This window comes from Zonotrichia albicollis, unplaced genomic scaffold (genome assembly GCF_047830755.1).
Source record: "Zonotrichia albicollis isolate bZonAlb1 unplaced genomic scaffold, bZonAlb1.hap1 Scaffold_90, whole genome shotgun sequence".
Lineage (NCBI taxonomy): Eukaryota > Metazoa > Chordata > Aves > Passeriformes > Passerellidae > Zonotrichia > Zonotrichia albicollis.
Genome location: NW_027428463.1, coordinates 163,346 through 184,299, shown reverse-complemented (window position 1 = coordinate 184,299; position 20,954 = coordinate 163,346). Strand labels below are relative to the sequence as shown.

At 38.0% G+C, this 20,954-nt stretch overlaps 1 protein-coding gene across 8 annotated transcripts in view; it reads right to left on the bottom strand.

The window, feature by feature from the left end:
* Positions 1 to 13,324: 13,324 nt before the first annotated feature.
* LOC141728107 (N(6)-adenine-specific methyltransferase METTL4-like) overlaps positions 13,325 to 20,954 on the bottom strand; it is a 52,643-nt gene continuing 45,013 nt past the window's right edge. For all 8 annotated transcript variants that reach the window (XR_012578799.1, XR_012578798.1, XR_012578796.1 and 5 more), the window contains one exon: positions 13,325 to 18,585. The gene's annotated coding sequence lies outside the window, so the exon portion shown is untranslated. The remainder of the gene's footprint in view (positions 18,586 to 20,954) is intronic.

Here is a 20,954-nt window from a genome sequence, read left to right as displayed (position 1 = left end):
TGTGTGAGGCATCTGTGCCACTTCAGCCACTAATGGAAGGCTTGTTAGGGTGACAAACCCACTCTGTAGCTGCCTGGCTGCTGGGCGCACAGCTGCGCACAACATCTGGCTGTGAGCGTGAGGGATTGCTTCTGGAGGGCAGGGACAGTGGCTCCTCTAGGTCCTGCACCCAGCTGAGCTGAGGAGAGCCTCTGCCCTGCACCAATTTGCCAAAATGCTGTGCATGGGCAGGGAGGAGGAAAGCTGCCTTCGCCTTGAATAACAGGAGAAATTCCTCTTTCCCTGGAAGCCACCAAGCTCCCTTCTGGGGGAGGAACCCCCCACTCACAGACAGGGATGAAGTGGGCAGGAGAGCAAGGCAGAGAGGCAGAGGCAGGAACAGAAAGAGTCCCAGGCAGAGCAGGGGGACAGTGACCTCATGGGGAGGAAGGCATGTCCTGAGGGCCCAGAGTGAGAACTTGGTGGCATTTGTGGCGCCAGACAGCTGCTGCATCACAAACATTCAGCCTCTGGCCTGAGAGCAACCTGGAGGTGAGGATCTATCTCGCAAAGGCACAGTAGTAAGTACTGCATCCCTTTCCTATTCATATTCTGATTCAGCCGGAGCTTTCCCTGGTTTAAAATGTTCCATGTTGCAGTGTGTGTTCCAGTAAAACCTTTTTCCTGTTGTTCAAAGGCCATCTGGTGCTGCTAACATGCTTGGTTTAAATTAATTGCTTAGGCAGAGTCATCTCAAGGCTCTGGCTGGCTCTGAGTGCCATGACTTTGTCCACATTTTCCTGATGTTATTTCCTGTCTTCTTTATCTCTCACCCTACCTGCTGGTCAGGGTTTGAAACACCACAGAGGGTCCTTGCTTCTGGTGGACACAGCAGGAGATATGGGGAGAGGAATAGGTGACTACTTCTTCCCCTTCATTTGCCCTCTTAAAGGTGCAAAACTTATTTCTGGGCTAAACAGATGAATGGGGATATGAGCATCATAAAGTCACCCCAGGACATGAAGCATCAAGGATTGCTGGCATTGCCTTCCCTCATTTTTTATGTCATCTTCCCCTTTGCATTCCTCTTGTGTCCCAACTGCCTTCCAAGTCAAAATGCCAGCCTTCACAATGCTTCCAGCTACTCCAACCTGGTTATCAAAACTCCCAGAAATGTCTGGAAACATCTACACAATATATGCATATTGTCAGCAGAAACCCTTGTAACCACTCAGAATTTGAAAAATAAAAGAAAATAAAAATTTGGAGCAGAAATTATATGGGGCACAGCTACACAGGTTCATAGGTGGGAGGGGTTTATTATATTTTTATTCTAAGTTGTTTAATTTTTAATATATATTTTCATTTTTATAGATATTTATTTCATGTGTATTTATATATTTATTTTTATTGAAAATAAAAACTTGTTTTGCTGTTCCTTTTCTTTTGACACAAAAATTATTGGCAAGGTGTTGCAAGCAGCCAGGATGGATATTGCTTTCTATAAAAAAGCTAAATATAGGAATCTAAATATAGGAAGAAGGCAGAAAAGGAAACTAAAATAGTAGGCCACCAATAAAAAAGGAGACTTCAAGAACTGAAGGAAGAGGAAGAGACTGAGGACAACCTGAGGGAACAACAAATATGAAGAACTGGAAATTGAAAAAAATACAACTACAACTATATATAATAATATATCATTATTATATCAACTAAGTATAAAAATATATCACTCCATTGGGGGAAAAATATGGAAATCATAATAGGGGACCAAAATAGCTGTATTAGGTATTTTCTAAGCATCTGAAAATATTGATTGACTCATATAAAAGAGGAAATAATACTAAATAATTTGCTGAAAAGCTCAAGGAGACATAGATCTTATAATCTTTTCTTCTGCATTCATAATAAATAGGGGTTGTGGATGCAGTTAATTTTGATAAGAGAAACATACACACTGAAACAGCCTTTGAAATGGTTTTGAAAGCATGAAGAAAAAAAAACCTGAGTTTTTCAACATGGCACAGGCTGATCAAATCCACTCCTGTTTGAAGTGCTACCCAAATGGATGTAACAGATCTGCTGCAGAAAACATGGGAGCTGCAGTAAGCACTCATTTGGGGTTTTCTTCCACAGCACAATGGTCCCATCAATGCATCAAGATCCCTGTCATTTTCTAACAGGAATGACAAACCCAAACATAGTAGAAGCCATTATTTGACCGTACTCCGTGTTATTTAAGACACATCCCAATAGCCTGTTTTCTAGGAGGAAAGGAATTATAACAGACTTGGGAAACACAGCTTGGGAGAAAAGAGTGAAGGTGCCCCCCCAGCCTAGGAAACAGAAGGGGAAGGAAGGCACACTAATTCCCTTCTAAAATTTGAAAAGCTTTTATAAAGAAAACTCTTACCTTTTTTTTTTCCAAATTTACTGGGGAAATGACAAGTAGAAATAAATTGGATTTAAAACAAAGGAGATTACTGTTAGCTGCTGCAAAATTTTTTAATGAAAAATACATTTTTACACTGGACTACACACACCGAAGATAGATAGATAGATAGATAGATAGATAGATAGATAGATAGATAGATAGATAGATACATATAAATATATATGCAGCAGCACTGAGGAATTTTCTCCTTTGGAGATTTTAAGACTGAACGGATTGAAATTTGTTAGGTACAGTGTCTGTATTTTTGACCACATGTTTGCCATTGTATGGACTAAATGGCCTCTTAAAGACTTTCCCATGATTTATTTTTTCGTTCCCATGCAATGATTAGATACAGAATTTTTCTTGAGAATCAAATTGTGGCATTTTCACTGACTTAATTTAAACTGGAAGTGGTTCATACACTGTGCAATGGCCACACTTGAAGGACTTTCTCAAGAGATGAAATGAAGCAGGTTATGCTAGCAAGGTGTCCATCTGAATGACTGAGTTTTTTTAAACAAGGTCTTGACATCTGCCAATACTCAGCAGGAAGGAAAGGAAAGCTTTGAAGAAATTTGGCTTTAAGGCGAGGTTCAGCAACAGTGAAGTACTTTGTGTCTTGATTTAGGCATGCATGCCTTTGGAAATGGCATTTTGGACTCAAACCCCAAATTGCAATTTTTATGGTAAAGGAAGACACACAACACTGTTTTATAGAATTTCTGTGAGTATTGCTTCTCTGTGGGAGTTTGTTTATTCATTATTCTTCTTATGCTGGCCTGGCAAACACCATGTAAAGCTGATTGCTCTTGATGCAAAAGCAAAAAATCTCCTGGATACAGAGAGTTGTCTCTAATGCCTTCCCTACTGACTGTCAAATAGAGTAACTGTTCTTCAGATTCAGGGCTCCTAATTTCCCCGGCTGCCAGCACACCAGGTCTAACTGTATCAGTCAGGAGGCAGGAGGTTCCCTGGTGGAAGGTAACTCAGAGTGAGCAAGGTAAGCAGCTCAGATGTGGGTGTGCACCCCTCAAATGTCCCTCGCTGTCAGGCACATCGATATTCAGCTATTCAGCCCAAAGCCTCCTTCCCTCTGTGCAGTCCTGGTGTTCTCTTCAGCACCAGGAATTGAATCAGCCATTGGTGAAGGCTCAGGCTACAACAGTGTTTATACTCACAAAAGGAACCAACTTCACTACACTGAGATTTCTCTTGGATTTTTGTTTCCATCTCCTCTCTAATGCTGCCTATCAGCCTTTTGGGCTTGTCATAAGTTGATGGTCACACAATTCATATCATACTAGTGTCAGAAATAAACCTGAAGGGCAATAGTTACCCTTCTTCCTCCAAAAAAGGAGTCTAGTTGGGAAATGGAGGAAATGGTCTATTTATTAAACAACAAACACAGGCTGGGATCTGGGTTTCCTAAATTTTGAAGTTGTTCTGCAATATTGCTCTGGCACAGTCTCCAAATGCCATAAAACACTGAAGAACTAGAGACGGATTAAATTAAGGAGATTGTATTCTCAGAAAAATACACTCTATTCATTTCAGTGTGCTAGGACAAACTGAAGGAGCATACAGAGTACTCACTGAAGGATGTGTTCTGCTTTTGCTTATTTTCTTGTGTACTTCATTGTTTTAAGTTACTGACATTGTTGACTCTTCACATTTAACTTTCCTAGAAAATTAGACCATAAATTAGTCTAGAAAATGCATTTCCTTCAGCTTTAGTTTTGGTACATTAACCAGTGCAACCCTTTCAGTGTTTTTTAATCTTCTCAGTTAAATACAGAAAAGACACGCACAGCAGTCCGTAAAATACTGGATTGCATTCTCAACACAGTGATGCATAAGTCACAATTCCCAAAAGCATGGAATCAGTAATACAAGCAAGAGAAAAATAGTCCCTATTAGAACACAAACTGTGTGTACCAGTAGTTTGGAGGGAACTGTGGAACAGGCTTCCGTCATCAGCATCACTGCATCTTCAGTCAGCCATGTCTTTTGTGGGCTAAGTGCTCACTGAATATTTAAAACTTATGCTAAAACATTTAATAAATAATGCACTAAAGGTCTGATGATCTGTCAATGCCAACTACATCGGAAAATGTTAAGAAAAGGTAAGTGCTTTTATCATAGATTGTGCTCCTCACCAGTTTGTTATTTGCACTCCATGTATAATTTGTGATTCTAAAAGTAATATTAAAATCCTTTTCCCAAGTGTATCTACACATATTGCACTGTACTACTACATTCTACAGTATGAAATATTTAAATAATTTGAATATTTTCTGTGTGATGGGAGAAGAGGCATTAGCAGTGAGGGAAAGTACAGAATGCGTAAAATATTTCATAGTTTTCTAAGATTCTGCAAAGTACAGAAAAAGTCCATTCTAAAAGGCCATTTCCTTGTGTTCTCAGTGGATTTGTTGCTCTTTTTTTCTTTCTCAAGTTTTTTTTTTTGTTTTATTGTTATAAATTCTCTCTGTCTACAGATCTAATTCTTTCAGATAATAGGCTACACTGCTCAAGATGAAAATGCATCAGTCAAGGGAGAAGTTGCAACTGGTTTCAATGGAGATGCCATGTTTCACCAAATGCACAAAGATTTACAAGATTAATTATTGTCCAGTAGCACTGATTTTTGCTAAACAACCAGTACTAAGGAAGGGAATTGGTTCTCCTGGTTGGAAACTGAAGGGCATTTTGTATATTTTCTGATATTTCAGTGTAAAAATTCCCACACAGTTTTCAACACATCTTTTCCTTAAGAGCTTTGGCTCTAAAGACCTTGTACCACCATGAGTCCTGGTGTGGTTGGTTGAAATTTGGCAATATTACAAGTTTAGCAGTCTGGATTACTTGACACCAAAAGTGTCCTGCAGAGTGCTGAAACATTTAGGGGAGCTGATAACCCCTAGATAACCTCCTCATTAGGTTTCCAAGGGGTGACTGTAAAACTTGCAGAACTACAAGATGTTACTTCAGGAAATGTAGATACATCTTCACAGGTGCTACTCAGTCACAAAAATCTGGTCCAGTCTAGAGAAGGATTTCTGTCTTTCCATGACCAGTAACCAGTCTGTCCAATCATTTCCTCCCAGTAGTTCACCACATAGTAACAGGACACTTTCTCATCCTTCTGAATAAATTAATGTGGGAAATGAGAAAGACCAAGAAGTTCATTAGCAACTCAGATAAAAGGGTTGGATCAGAAATATTTTTGCTTTTCCATTTGAAAACTTATTTCCCTTCTGCAGCCCCGTGTTTAGCTCTGTAGGCAGTAAAGTCCTCAGAGCAGAGCAGCAACCACTCTTTTATGACATGTATTTACAATGCTTCTCTCAATGGGACATTAATCGACTAATAAAGGACACTCAAATGGTAAATTTGGCACCTTTCTAAAAATGCTTTGTTCATTAAAAGTTGTACAGAAAAAAATCATTACACACGTGATACATGTTCACTGACTTGAACTGGTGCTTGGGCCTATTTCTACTTTTTCATGAGGTGTGTTCTTCTATTTCTTCCTTCTGTTCCCCCCCTTAAAAAAACAGATATAATATTCTGATTGTGGATGTTGTGTCCCTCCTAGCTCTGCATTTAGTACATAACCCCATATTCTTCAGTCATTTTATTAGGAAGATGTTGGGGGATATTTATCAAAACCTTGAATATATGTGTGTATGTGTGTCTGTGTGTGTGTGTGTGCATACACATGGCTACACAATAAATACATGGATCTACAGAGTGATTTGTTCTGACAGCTGTGTTGTCAAGCTACCGAAGAAATGCCAAAGAAAGATGTAAACTGTGCTGAATGAATGAGGTAATGCTGTAAGACATCTCCAGGAGCTTTTAAAGAATGCAGATGACAAAATACATCATAAATTATGATGAGATAAAAAAAAGGGAGAGCAAGGCTGCACAAAGCAGCAGCAAACCCCAAGGATGAAGGTCCTTCTGAGAGCCACTTTTCACCCAGTTTGGACAGGGAGCCCACCAGAAATGGCTTCTGTTCCCATGGGACTTAGTGTTCAAGGCCAGGCCTTCCAGCCTTCCTTTCTGCACAGTGATCTTTCCCATTGAAGCTGCTTTGATCCAGTGCTCATCTCTTACTCTGTGAAAGGTCATGTGCTGAGCTTTGTACTCCTCTTACATTTTCCAGCTTGAGTTATCCTTTTTGCACAACATTTTTAATGACAGTGGTAATTGGACAGAAGACACTCAAACTGAAAGAGTAGAGAATGGAAGGAAAGCAGGTGATTAATGCTTCCTAAAATGTGCAAACATTTCCAGAGAAAAATCTGGGATTGTTGTAAGACAGATGCAAGCTCAAATCTACATAAAGTTTCCAAATGGACAGCTGAAAAGTCCCCTTAGGGAAAAGAGAGGTTAAATGGCCAGCAGCTGCCACAGCACCCCAGATGTGACAGGAGAGGCAGCAAGCACTGACCACAAGTTCCCAATCAAGATTAGCTTTGCCACAATCCATAGTTCAGCCATTTTCTTTACTGGAAGAGAGGAATTAAAGCAGGAGCTTTGCAGCTAAAATTGCAGCAAATGGTCTTTGGTAAGGCAGCACACTCAATGTGTGAGTGAGCAGAGACAGCAAAGGCATTTTGGAGACAGTGACATTTAAGACTAGCAAAGAGACTGTGGCAGCAACAGTGAGTATAGGTAGACTATTAAAGGAACATTGTCAGATTAAATATTATGCTCTCAAAAAAATTGCTTTCTTTGTTATAAAGAGATTATTAAAATCAAAAGAGTTTAAAGAATCTAATTTACTCTCCTGAGTCTAAGGTGTTTACTTCCTGAATTGCTCCCAGCTTGCACTACTAAACTAGTTAAACCATTTCACTTTTAAAGCTAGTTTCTTGCTGATTTTATTTTGGCCTCTAATTCTATCTTGTTGCAAATTGCAATAAAGCCTCGAGGCTTCCCAACAGGTCATGGGAGTCTAATACAGAGCACAATACAGATGTAGTAAAGAGAAACCCACAAGTACAGACAAAAACAGACTAAAACAGATGAAACAAAGGGGAAAGAAAAAGATTGGGATTGCAGGAAGACGATGATAATAATATAAATATTATTATATAACCATCTATATTGTATTTACCTTATATTGTAATTATCATGTAATTATTGTAAATATTGAAAATATTTACTGTCTGCTCGTCACATCTAGCCTATTGTTAGTTATAATTAAAATCTACTGTTCTCTTTCTTCAGCTGTCAGTCACAGGACTCTACCATCAAATTATATTTGATCTTAGAACCTAGTAACACCAAGAAGGCTCCAGGGGTTGACCCTTCATACTCATTGCTCCTCCAGGATAATTAACGTGTTATAAAAGTGAGTTACAACTATTTCTCTTTGTTTCTCTTTTCAAAAAAAATTATGTTTTATTTTTACAAGACTTAGAACTGGAGACTTAGGTACAAAACCACTTCTCCAGAACTGGATGTGATGCCCTCAGTGGTACTTTCTTACTCAATTCAAAGAACTGGCACTCTCCCTTTGACCACAGAGATACAAATATGAACACCCTGCTGTACTCCTGAAAGCCTTTATTGCCTCAAAATTGGCATAAGAGGACTCTGTTTCAACTGACATGTGACATGCCCCTTGGTTTCTGCTGCTGCACTGCACCTTCTGTCATCACATCTTCTACCTCAAGATTTCAGGGAAGAGTTGGACCAGTTGTTTTTTTTATCCTAAAACTCTTTTCTTTTAAACAAGAAAAAGAGTTCACCCATTATTTTAATTGGAAGGTTTTCTCTTACTTTTGGATGTGAAAGTCTCAGTTGGACTTGGAGCGTTTTTCCATATCTAGCTTGCTCATAAATGATTGCTATGCATCAGTAAGATGTTAAAGTCTCCTGTCAGTTTTGATGCCTACTTGTCATTCTTCAGTGCAGGAGGCATCTTTACTGGAATTTATATCAATTTATACATCAAAATAATACAGGATAAGAACAACTAACAATATTTGTATGTCGCACATTGCTGACTGTTGATTGAAGCCAGACATAACAGTGATAAAATTTTGGGTCTACTGATCTCTAACTTCTATCTCCAAGGCATATTCCTTAATGATGTTTTTATAATATCAAGAATATTAATGAATCTGTTTAGAAAGTTTAAAGTAGAGACATGAGTGACAGGTAAGGTAAGAAAGGATGAATACCAGTGAATACTGAAAGTAAAAATCCTGACACAACTGAGGTGCCATAAAAAATAGCACTACTTTTACAGCAATATACTTAAAGCCACACAAGAATCATTTCAGTAACTAACTGGGAAGCGTTTAAGGTTTATGAAAAATAGTGCATATCTGAACAAATTGGATTCCCAAACTTTTGCAGCCCTGACATTTCATAGGTACATAATCTAGAGTCTGCAACTCTTCACAGAACTCACACTAGCAAAATTAATTAATTACCATCTCTGAGGTTATCTTATTGATGTGATTCACAATTTTTCTCCTTTTAACATCAGTAGATTATGCATTAAATCCAGAATATATTGACCGGGGTTCAAATCTTCTCTCCTTCCTCTCCCCACAGTTAAGAATAAGTTAGGGAGAACAAGCCTAATTATTCTACAGCAAGACAGAGTAAACCTAGAAACAATTTACTGAAGAGTTCCAGCCATAGCTTCAAAGAAGATTAAAAATCAATTAAGCACCATAACAAGTTGTCCATCTCCCTAAAGTATGCAGTAATTTCTATCTCTCCAGATTCCAACCATCCATATTAACTAAAGGAATTTCTCCCTGATGCTTCTGTTGTTTCTCCAACTTCACAAAAATGTTAGTTTGAGACATAATGAAGAGCTGACTACTTTCCATTCAAAGGTTAGAAGATAAATGTTTCAGAAAACGTACTTTAGCTGAGAGTGGTAATGCTTTCATAGAACTGTGTCCCATAAAGTGGTGTTGCTCCATCAACGTGACTGCAGCATGAATAAATGGAAGAGGCAGAAACACTTGGGGATACAGTTTAGTGGTAGACTTGGCAGTGCTGGCCTAATGGTTGGACTTGATGATCTTAGAGATCTTTTCCAACCTTAACAATCCTATGTTTCTATGGGAGGCTTGGAAGAAACCATGACAGTGTAATTAATACCCTTTTCTGCTTGCCACCTGTCAAATAGAAGATTTGAAGTGTTGCTATTGGGAGGATATCTTATAATATACATTAGTGCATGTGGTAATAGCCCAAAAAATATGTTGGTGTGACAGACATCTAGACTAGTTAAAAATACAATGACAAGAAATAACTTGATTATGCATGAACTTCTTCCAGTGTTGGGAAACACTGCAAAATGCTAGGTACCAATAAAAGATTTATTTAGGAGAAAATATATTGCTGGCAATAGGAAAGTGAGTTTATTCACTTAGGTCAATATGATTCATGTGATTAGAGCAGGTTTGCTTGGCTAGGTCCACAACATTTGGCATAAAGTAAAAGTAATGATATTATAGTTGTTCTCACAAGTAGATGTTTAATAAACTATGTCATGTAGGTAGTTTCAACCTATACACAAGAGAAAGATTCAAATAAAAAATAGGTATTGTTTGCTACCAGTGTTTTAAATGCTTTGAAATTCACAGCATCTACTCTGACTGCAAGTGTAACAACCACCTAATATAAATTGCCAAAGTATTTGACTAGTAGCAAAAAAAATCCTGAAAGAAGATACAGACCCGAAGTATCTCATGCTGAGGCCACTTCATATTGAAGAGTTTTTAAGTGCTATTTTTTCTCCCCCCAGCTTCACCTCCATGAGTTAGAGGAACACATAAACCACAGTGTCTGACTTTGCACAGCTGGTTAACCTTGGCTAAGGTCCAAATGCCCACCTAGACACTCACTGCCTACCGCAGTGGGACAGGGAACTAATAGGGTTACAAAATTTGGGGTTGAAGACAGGGAGACAGCTTAGTCATAATCTCATCAGCTCTTAAATAAACTGCAGTATTCAGATTAAGTCCAGGCTGTTGTCTTACTCTGCTTACTCCCCTGATGTCCTGACATCACCTGATGATGTGAGCACACAGTATCTGCAATTCCCTTCAGCCTGGCACCCACTTGCTCCCCCCAACACAGTTATGGGAGAGACAGAGCCCCAGAACAGAGGAGCAGGCATACAACTAATTTCCACATGGAAATACTTTAATTTTACTTTTCTACACCATCTCCTGATAGGAGATCAGCACCCACAGACCTGCTCCCCATTGCAGTTTTCCCATAGCCACCTCATCCCTAGAGCTCTGCCATTTGCTCTGGACTCTCCTGATTCTCCCTCTTCACAGCACTCCTCAGCACTACTTTTAAGCTCTTCAATTTAGCAGAAAAGCCCTCTGTTGGAGGGTTTTAAGAGCATCACAAGACCCTTGACCATTAATGCTGACTATTCCACAAAAGTACCAATTCAATTCACACTCTTCCCTTTTACTTGCACAGACAAGTCACTATCCAGTAATGGCTTCAATCAGCTTCAGAGCACACAGCAATAAGGGTTTAGGAGACACAGGTGTTTGAGCTCATCCTTGATCTTTTCTCTATCAGTACAAAGCATGTTTGCATTGCTTTTACCATGACCCACTTGTAAATATCACCAGTGATACAGGGAGGATGAAGAGATTGTTGAAGTGTTGGAGAGAAGAAAAATAGGGGTGGAAAGAGGAAAGCAGACCTTCCTAACATCATTTTATATGGACATAAAGATACAAGACTGAATGCTGCTGGTCTTAATCCTAGAATCCAGACCACATAACCACAAACTAAGGCATCATGGCTGAATAGTTTGGCCATTAGCAGGCCACAGAAAGCAAATGCATCAGAGGATTTTGTTCCAGTCTGTTGTTGCTGCTGCAGGGATACTTATGGGAAAAGGAAGAGAGGATTAGCTAATTGTTGACCTCAGTACTCATTCAGTTATAGAGCGAATTGAAAACTGACCCTCCAAAATTTCTTCTTTTGAAAATGCAGCTGTGTCAACCTAAAATTGCTGGGAGCAAATTGGTATCTCTAGCTTAAAAGAAAATTTAAGAATAATTATAAGTTGTACATGTTTTTCTTTCAGATTTGTAATAAACACTAAAATGCTCAGCGTTTACATTCAAATGGAAACTGTCTCAGTTTATCAAATCAAATATTTTCATTGTCTGATTTCAAGTATTATTTTGCTCCATTTCCCAAACAAGTTATTTATTTTCCACACTGGATGAACATTTTACTAAACAAAAATATTCTTTATTCAATAAAAAGGGGCAACTTTAAGGATTTGTCCTAATAATCGTTCTGTGTTTCTCCTTTACGTTTCTAATTCTCAATGCTCCTGCTAGAGTAAAATGCATACAAATCTTCACTGATCTGCTTTCCTCTGTCTGGATTATTTTCAGAGCCTGCTTGCTTATTTCTAAACTGCTGTGTTAGTTTTGCCATGGAGGGAGGGAGAGCAGGACAAAATTTATAACAACATTCTCTTTGGGATGCTGTTCTCATAATGAACACGAATTGCTCTCATTTATCATCTTGTGATGTAATCATATAAAAGCCTTTCCCGTCCTCATCCCTATAAGGTAACTGTTTTGCTGTATTGGATTATAATGACAAATGACAAAATCTTTTGCATGACTTCAACTGTTCAAGTCTGAAGGGATTTTTACTCCGTAATGCCACTGTGGACTTCCAGTGGATGCAACCCATGCTGAAAGCTACAGGTGGAAGTGTACAGTACACCAGCAACTTAACTATGCTGTGATGGCTCTTAGAAGGGCAAAAAGAGAAACAAACCAACCCAAACAAACAAACACAACAGTGATCTTTAGTACAACCCAAAATTTTAAACACCATAGGGAGTAAATTGTGGCTGCATATTGCATCTGAATAGGGCATAAATCCAAGGATTCTACTTTTAGGATGTTTTATTCAATAAACAAAACCAGTTGGATTTCTCACTATATCAACGTTCATAGGGTACAAATTACCATGGAGTTATCTACAGGATTCATTTGCTTCATGTCTTTTGGAGTCTAATAAATCCATTCTATTCAGAGCTGCCAAAACATGCAGAGTTCCTGTAACAAGTGATGCAAGTTAAGGATGCTCAGCAATACAACATCATTGTCTACCATTTCTCAGGAACCTACTGTGTTGGTATTTCCAGTAGAAGAGGCAGAAATCTTCCCCAGTGTTCCAGGAGAAAACTTCACCATTTCATGTTTCCCCAGAGCATGGCAGCAATTTAAAATTCATGATGTACTATTTGCAAATAGTTAAGTACATAATTAATACTCCCTTTGAACTTAGAACATTTGCTCTGTTGAGCACAGAATTTGACACATGAGCGAACTGCCTTTTCAGGAAAATCAAGGACAGCCACTTCCATAAGACACACGATCTGCAGGAGTCCTCAACAAGCACCACAAAGAAGTTGAGGTATGCTTTTCCTTTTGTCTTCCACAAGTTTTTTCTGGAGATTTTGATTAAGTACCATGCACTCTCACGTCCTTACACATCGAGTGACAGAAGAGTTGAGTCATCTTTCTAGTATCATTCTTTTCTTCATTTATGCTGCCTGTTCTGTACACGACTAAATATTCAAATTACTTATAGACTGTACTGTTTTCTTTATTAAAACGAATAGTGATACATTTAAAATACATTTAATCTAAATCACATTGTAACACCTACTTCCCATTGAAATAATTGAAATATATTGCAAAAAAATTATACATATCTACTCTGTATTTCATTAAAGAATTTTGCAGGCTTAATCAGCCTTGAATACACCTGTGCTTCAGTTCTCCACAAAATTAAAATAAAATGGTACCATATTACTCTAATTATAATATTGACCTAAAATCAGCCACCAGCTCTACTGAATTCAGTGAATGTAATGGTGAGGGTACTGTGATTTTTTTTTATATTATTTGCTGGGGAGAGAAATAGTTGGCAAAGAAAAAGTTGATCTCTTACAACCATGAAGAAGAAATGTTATGTTTTCTATACTTACCCCCCAAATAAACATAACAGCAAAACTCTTGCTTGTAACTTAGATGCTTCTCTATTAAAATGACTGAACAATTAGTTTCTCCCACACTTTAAAGGCTCTGCTTTTGGAGGTGCCAAGCAGCAAAGTGACAGAAAATTGCAGGTCTTCCATGAAATCTCCTTTGCCCCCTACTATTTTGGCTTTTTTATTGAGTGTTTTTAATCCCATGGCAAGCAGCACATCAATGACACTATTTAATTTACAGTTGAACAGACTAGGAAATAGGAACAGGAGTACCATAGCTCTTATCTGATGTTAATCTCCTGCTACCAAAGACAAAGTTTCACCACACATACCCAGAGACTTTCAGTTCATTGATTGATATTGATAATACATTACTGCAGAGTGGACATATGGAAGAAAACCACAGGGACACAAACACAGGGCTCAAAGCAACTCTAAGTGACACAGTCCATCCCCTGTCCCAGTTCAAGTCATCTACAGAAGCCTTAACAGGTTATGTCTAAATAATTCCTTAAATCCCCAAATGGAGTTTTTCCAGTTCAGCTAAGCATTTTATTGTTGAGTCGAAATATACATAATAAATACAAGTCCTTTCATGCTTAAACCAGACCACCATGGCCATTGTTTGAATTCAGTACCATAAAATGCTCCTTTTCTTAGCAGAGGCTTTTTATGTACCTGAAGAGTGCCACAAGCTCCATCAAAGTCTTCTCTGTAAATTAACCAATTTACAGAGAAGTTTATTCCGTTTTTCCACTGAAATCACAATTTCTGCATGTCCTGTTTCTTTCTGCAGGCTCTGTCCTGTAGCTCCATGAAAGCCTATGGGTCCACAGTGACAACCTGCAACAAACTGTCAACAAATATTTGTCACATCACAAAAATGCATAAAAAATCACTGTGGAAATAATATCTGGCTCAGCTATTCTTTCCCATAAGGGACAGATACAAAACCCTGCATAGAGGAGTATGTGAAGCACTTCATCAACATTAATTTTTAACTTAATTTTATTAATTCACTTTGATGGAAATATTTAATTAGCTACTAAGAAGTAAAGGAGGTTTGGGATCCAAAAAACATGTTTTTGGATGACTTTCCATTTCAGGGAGTTCACATTCTGCCTACTCCAGCTGTTGGCACTACCAGGTATTTGTCAGGGATTCCAGGCTGTTCTCAGTACTGTACAGGACTCTCAGTGGGTACAAAGGGCTGGAAACAACTCACACATAAACAGAGTCCAAAAAAAATCCTTTCAGATTTTCAGAACTCTGCAGTACCTGTGTCATGTTATTCTGTTGAAGCAATGCACTTCTGTAAGAAATAAAAGATGTTGTTTAGCTATCACTCAAAGTCCTAATTGAAATTTGGAATCCAAGACATTTGGAATTATTTTTCTGGTTGAGTTATGAAGGTACACTTAGCTGTGGATAAGTTACCCTTTATCTTTGGCTGAAAGCTTTGTATAACAAATTATGCTCAAACTAATATATTTTCTTTAAATGCCATCTACTTTTTCCACAACTGTCTTTAAGGCTGCCACTCTTTCCAAGTAAGTGATTATCTGACCTTCTTCTAAAATTTTTCTTTTGTTATAAGCAGTTTTTAATGGTCATATTTATGATTATAATGTATTCTTATCATAACATTCAGGCACTTGACATTCTTATAACATTGTCATTTTGTAGCATAAGAACCCAATATTGAAATTAACTGGAGGCTGACAAAACACATATTTTTACAAATCTCTCTCTATGGCCTGTGCAAAGCATCACAGTAGTTTCTCACATTCTGCCCATCTTCTTTCCTGCTTGGGGAGGGATGGAGGTTTTGCAGGATATCTCAGTTTTTGAGTCACGGCCCCCCTGAGATTTGCATTGACAATCTTTGTAAGAGATCACTCCCCCTGTCTTGGTCTTTTCTTTTAGTGTCACCTGCTCTTCAGCCACAGCCAGATCTGAAGCAAAGCATGGTAAGGATATCTTACAAAAAACACCTCAATTTTTTAAAACCTGATACTGCCTCTTACTCTGTCACCTGGGGGCCACAAGCAGCCAAAACTCACGTCTGCACAGGCCAGGTGCTCTCACTCCTCACAGCTTTAATTTGTTTTGCCTCCTTAAGTCCCCAGAGAAGGTCAAAATGAATGGCATTGACCCCAGGCAGGCAAAATGTCAAAATCTCATTAACTTCATTGTTTCAGCGCTTGGAGATTTTCATTAATTACCCTTTTGTGCCTCTGGTGTCAGCAAGAAGTGTCCTGTGGGTTGTTCAGAACTTCGGGAGCTGACAGATCATCAAAGATATCCTTATAAAGCTAATACCATAGAATAATTGTGGCTCCCATACCACAACAGTTTCAATTTTAGTGAGAACAGTTCCTGTGGCAGTTGATTTAGGTTCATAATTCATAGTTTTATATTCATGATTCCTTATTAGTACCTGATTTTTCAGATACTCTTCTCAGCACCTTGGAAAGTCAGTTCCTGTTTCTTTCACTGGAACATCATCTGCCCTTAAGCTGATGGAATCCATGAATATGATTTCTGAGGCTTATGTCTAGCAACATGTCAAAGGAATCAAAAAACAAGATGTTTCTTATGTGAATAAACAGAACAGTGCAAAGTTATTATGTAGTCCAAAGCAAAACCAGCTATTGGCTGAACTAATTAAGGAAGCTGGAAATATGAAAATACCTTTCCTCACTTCATAGCAAGCAATTTGGTTCTGCTCAGCAATTCCATAACAGCCATACCATTATCTCATGAAATCAACAGCTTGGCCTTTCATACCATTGCATGTAATATGCTCACTCTTCACTTGCTGATGTGAAGCAGTTCCCAGGCAGAAGAACACAAAACTTAAATTTTTCATTATTTGCCTGCAGGCTAAAAAAAGAGACTAATAAATTATAGAATTTGTAAAAATGATTCTGTTTTTACTGTTTTTCAGGAACATGGATCTCATTTTGACATTTTAAGTTCAATGTGTGTGAGATATCACATGGAGTTGGCTGACTGAGTATTTTGGGGCTGCTTTGAAAAAATGGTCCAAAGTAGGAGAAAAGTACTTAAGAAGCAGGATTAGCATCAGAATTTTTGGACTATTACAACCTTTTAGAAAAATCAGATTATACAGATGTTTTTCAGGCTTTCGGGAAAAGTTGTTCTAAAATGGCATCCTTATTTGTGCAAGGAAAGACAATTTCGAGATCTAGTTCTAAATCTTGTTACAGTTTTAAAAAAAGATAAATCTACAAAAAGATACATTTTTTACTATTAAGCACTGTAAATAATGATCAAGTCAACTTTAAACCCTTTTTAAATGTGGTGATCAATGACAGAATCCACAGCATGAAGCTGAGTCAGAGATGTTTGTGGTTCAAGTTAAGCCGGGAAAAAGGGCTTTGCCATAGGTATTGAAAGCTGTGATATGAATTTCCTAGGATTTTATTAAATACCAGGAGGTAACGAGAAAAAGAACAGAAAAGTGAAAAGAGAAAAAATGTAAATAATATCTAGTATAGAGACGCAAATGAAAACAAAATTATATTTTCAGGAAAATTCAAACACCAAATTGAACTGGTGTGAAGTACCTCTTTAGACAAAAGAGAGGTGGAGAGGAAGAACAGGTAACAGATAAATGAAAAATAGGTAAAGGACACAGAAACAGCTTTGGCCAGACACAGACACATCTATGCCCTCCTTGCCCTCCAAGGAAGGGCTAAGTCCTTGAGGTCATTCTCATCATCCTCCCGCCATGTCTGAGCAAACCTCAGCACTGGAAGGGAACCTTTGGAGCTCTCGCTGGGTGTTGTAACCACCTAGCAGGTACCTAAAGGATTTTCACTTACAGCCCAGGAAATCAGCTGTCCAGCATCCTCTGCAGTTATCCATGTAGCCTGTGACTGAAGTCAGGCAGGAAAGCCAATGCCTGAGCCTCGCCCAGGCTTGGTACCATATTCTGTGCACAGACACCTCATATACCTCTCAGAGCCATCTGCAGGCATTCACTTGCTCCTTGGCACCAAAAAGTAGAGGTGAAGTCACTGCTTTTGCATTGCACCTCATTTCACACATTCCAAGGACGATGGTGAGAGAAAGTGCTTTTTCTACTGCAAAAAATTTATCAGTATCTGGTACTCCAATTACTGCCAAAGGCCATGTTTTCAATATCTGCCCAAATCATTGAAGAACTACTTGACAAAGAAGTGCTACTGCTGAAAAGAATGGTGTGGAAGAGATTAACTGGTCACCAAATGGAGTGAGTGAAGCATTCAATAAATGGTACAGAGGACTGGCCCTGCCTGAGAGGCACTGTAGATGAAACTGAAATAAGGTATTTCCACTCATCTTAAGGACCTTTTACAGCACATCTTCAGCACCCCAGAGAAACCCTTCTTACAGTTGACTCTGTTCCAGCTGCAGGATGGGAGTTTGTGTGTTTATTCAGATCTAGTTACTAAGAAGGTTTGAGTCTTTAAATTAAAAAAAAATCCACTTGCCTAATGTCTTCAGTTGGGTAGCCAACAGAATCCATAGATTAAAGCTAATATGTCTGTATATTGGAGTATTTTATTCCAGTTCTATAGCATCATCTCATTGTGAAAGTCTTAGTGTTATTTAATGAGTACAGTTTTTTTAAATATCCTTTCTTTGAAATATTCACTTACCCCATCTCCTGAAATACCAGCTACAGAATCTACTAGTTGTTACTGAACATTCACAAATAAAGCAAGGTGTAAGAAAATCAAAACACATAGACCTGGTTAGCTTTGTACAGGCCATGAATGATAGATATTGTGTTTTAAGTCAAAACAGCACACTACAATACTCAGAGAAATCTATAAAACAGAGCCAAAGAGATTATTTATGTTATTTCTTCACCCTAAGGATCAACTGTCTTTCCTAGCAGATTTCCCTCCAGCCTGTTCTTAAAGGGAGTCTGACAGATTCCAGCATTCTCCTGGCAATCTATTTCAGCACTTCATTGCTTTGTTAAAAGAATATGTCGCATCCTGAAGTCAATTCCTCGACTTAGTATTCTCTGTCTTTGAAAAGCATCAGATGTGGAAATTAAATTGATTTTCCTTCTTGTCTCTCCTTCTTTTTGCAGTTTTGAATTGGAAACCTGCGGGAAGAGATTGAAAAAAATTGTAAAAAATGAGAAATATGTAGTAAATTCTATTACTTCATCTAGTCAATCTTAGATCTGACATGATTCTATGGTTTATTTATATACTTTTTTTTTTTTTTGGTCATTCATACACTTACTAAATTTAATACCCATACAAGCTACATCTCTGCAGTGGAGGTTGTGCCACCACAGGATGTTATTACTTCATATATCTGAGGGGTAGTGGATTAGTTTATATACACTATAATGTGATGCTTGCTTTACCACAACACCATGACTCATGTTCATCTTGTGAACCTTTGTAATTAATAATCTCCTCTGCAGTGTTCCTGCATTATTCTCCATTCTGCACCTGTACATAATTATCCTGATCTATATTTGCATTTCTCTCAGCTAAATTGCATTCTACTTCTTTCTAAACCACTGCTCTTTAAGAAAAATAAAAAAGAAAAAGAAAAAACTCTACTCCTATCCTTCAACAAGTTTGGAATCCTTAGGAACTCTAGCTCTGGTAACTTCTATGTTTAAGGACTCTTCCTGGAAAGATAAATCTTTGCAGTCCTTTCACATCTTAGTCTCATTTTCCAAAGAGTCCTCCTTCAAAAAATCTGGGAAGGAGGAAAAAAATCCCAAACTGATGAAGTTGCATGTGTGTATCAGATGACATTCATATCACATGAAGTATGAAATTAAATATACAGGCATGCTAGAGCAATACTTTTTAATTCAGTCCTGAGAATTAAACTAAAAGCAGATTTTGTAGACAAAGGTTATTTTGTTCCACCCACAAACTACATATAAAGTCTTTCCTGGTATTCCTCAATCAAATGATCCATCCGTTGAAGACAATCAGAAAATGGTTATTTTCAAGCAGTGAATACACTAATGTACCACTTGTTTGAACGCATAAGAAAAATAAAACCTCCAACTATAATAACTATGGAATGGACTTTTTAATTCTTATGATGATTTCTCTTATTTTGTAAGGGGAATCTCATCCAGTTTAAGAGTGACATTTTACTTTACATGCCAAAAGGAATGTGAGTACTGAGTATATCTCACCTTCAAACAGAGGAGGCAGGGACAGAAAAACTGATTATGAGTTCTGAACAAAACATGATCCACTTCAGGTAAAATTCTACATAAAAAATGCCTTTTTTCCTTTCATTAAAATTTATTCAAAGAACAGATGGGTATGGAGTTTTTTAACATTTAAAATGGTCTCTTAGGTGTTTAGAAGCAATGATACATGGAAGCTTGTCAACAAATGGCCTAGGGGGTAAAGAAGCTTGACGGCAACAGAGGACCAAATATTCTTTTAAATACTTTCAGAAACAGGCAAAACATTTTTTAGACACACAGGACACATAAAAGCAAACTCTACATTGTATTTTTTTGTAATTTAAATGTGTGGCTTCCTTAACAGTGAGGAAAAGTGGTTTCTTCTTGGATTCTACTTCTGGTTTTCTCTACAGATAACTTCTATTTGTGCTATTCTTCCACAATTCCTTTTCACATATTAGCAACATCAGTAGAAAGGAGACCTAGTGAGCTGAAATATTTGTTCCTCAGGCAGCAAGTAGAGGAGCCCTGCATTCAGTGCAGACCAAACCCCTGAGCTCCTGTGTGTGAATGGAACGCACTCCAGAATAAAGTCTCACAAATTGACTCCAGAAATATCTTAGCCATGGCTAGTTTTTTTTTAAGCTGCTCATGATTTCTCTTTAGTATAGTCTGTCTCATCCAAAGGAATAAAATTTTCCTGGTCAACAACAGCAGTGGGATGGGCTGTTTAAGTGGATGACTTGGATGTGTTGAGGGCAACCGCGCCTAAAAGAAGGCACAAGAGTGAAATCCTTGGATATTTCTGCTTCATACATGAGTGGTGACAAATGTGAGTTATGTGTGAATGCAATCCCTGTTCTCTCTCCACTAAAGACAAAAGTCCTTTTTCTTTCAGAAAAAAGTCTCTGCGCTCCTGCAGAATCATCAGGACTTCTGGTGAGCAGTGGTCTTGAGCATGTGCACATGCTGGCAGGCTGTAGTGAAGAATAAACCTTGAATCAAATCAAATCTTTCCAGCAGGGATATCTAGGAAAGTCACAAGGATCACTGAAGTTCCATTTCTTCCCAGAAGACACCCAAAAACATTAGCAGCAAATTACTGCAACATCAATATTAATTTTGGGAACACTAGGAATCCTTCCAGCGCTTTGGCTACACTTAAGATTGTCATACTGTAAGAAACATACTTGTTTAAAAAATAGTAAAAAGTAATCACAGTGGGTATGGAAAAAGCAATATTCTTGAGGCACAATGAAAGTTGTTATTCATTTGAGGTATACACCTTCTTAAAGATCTTT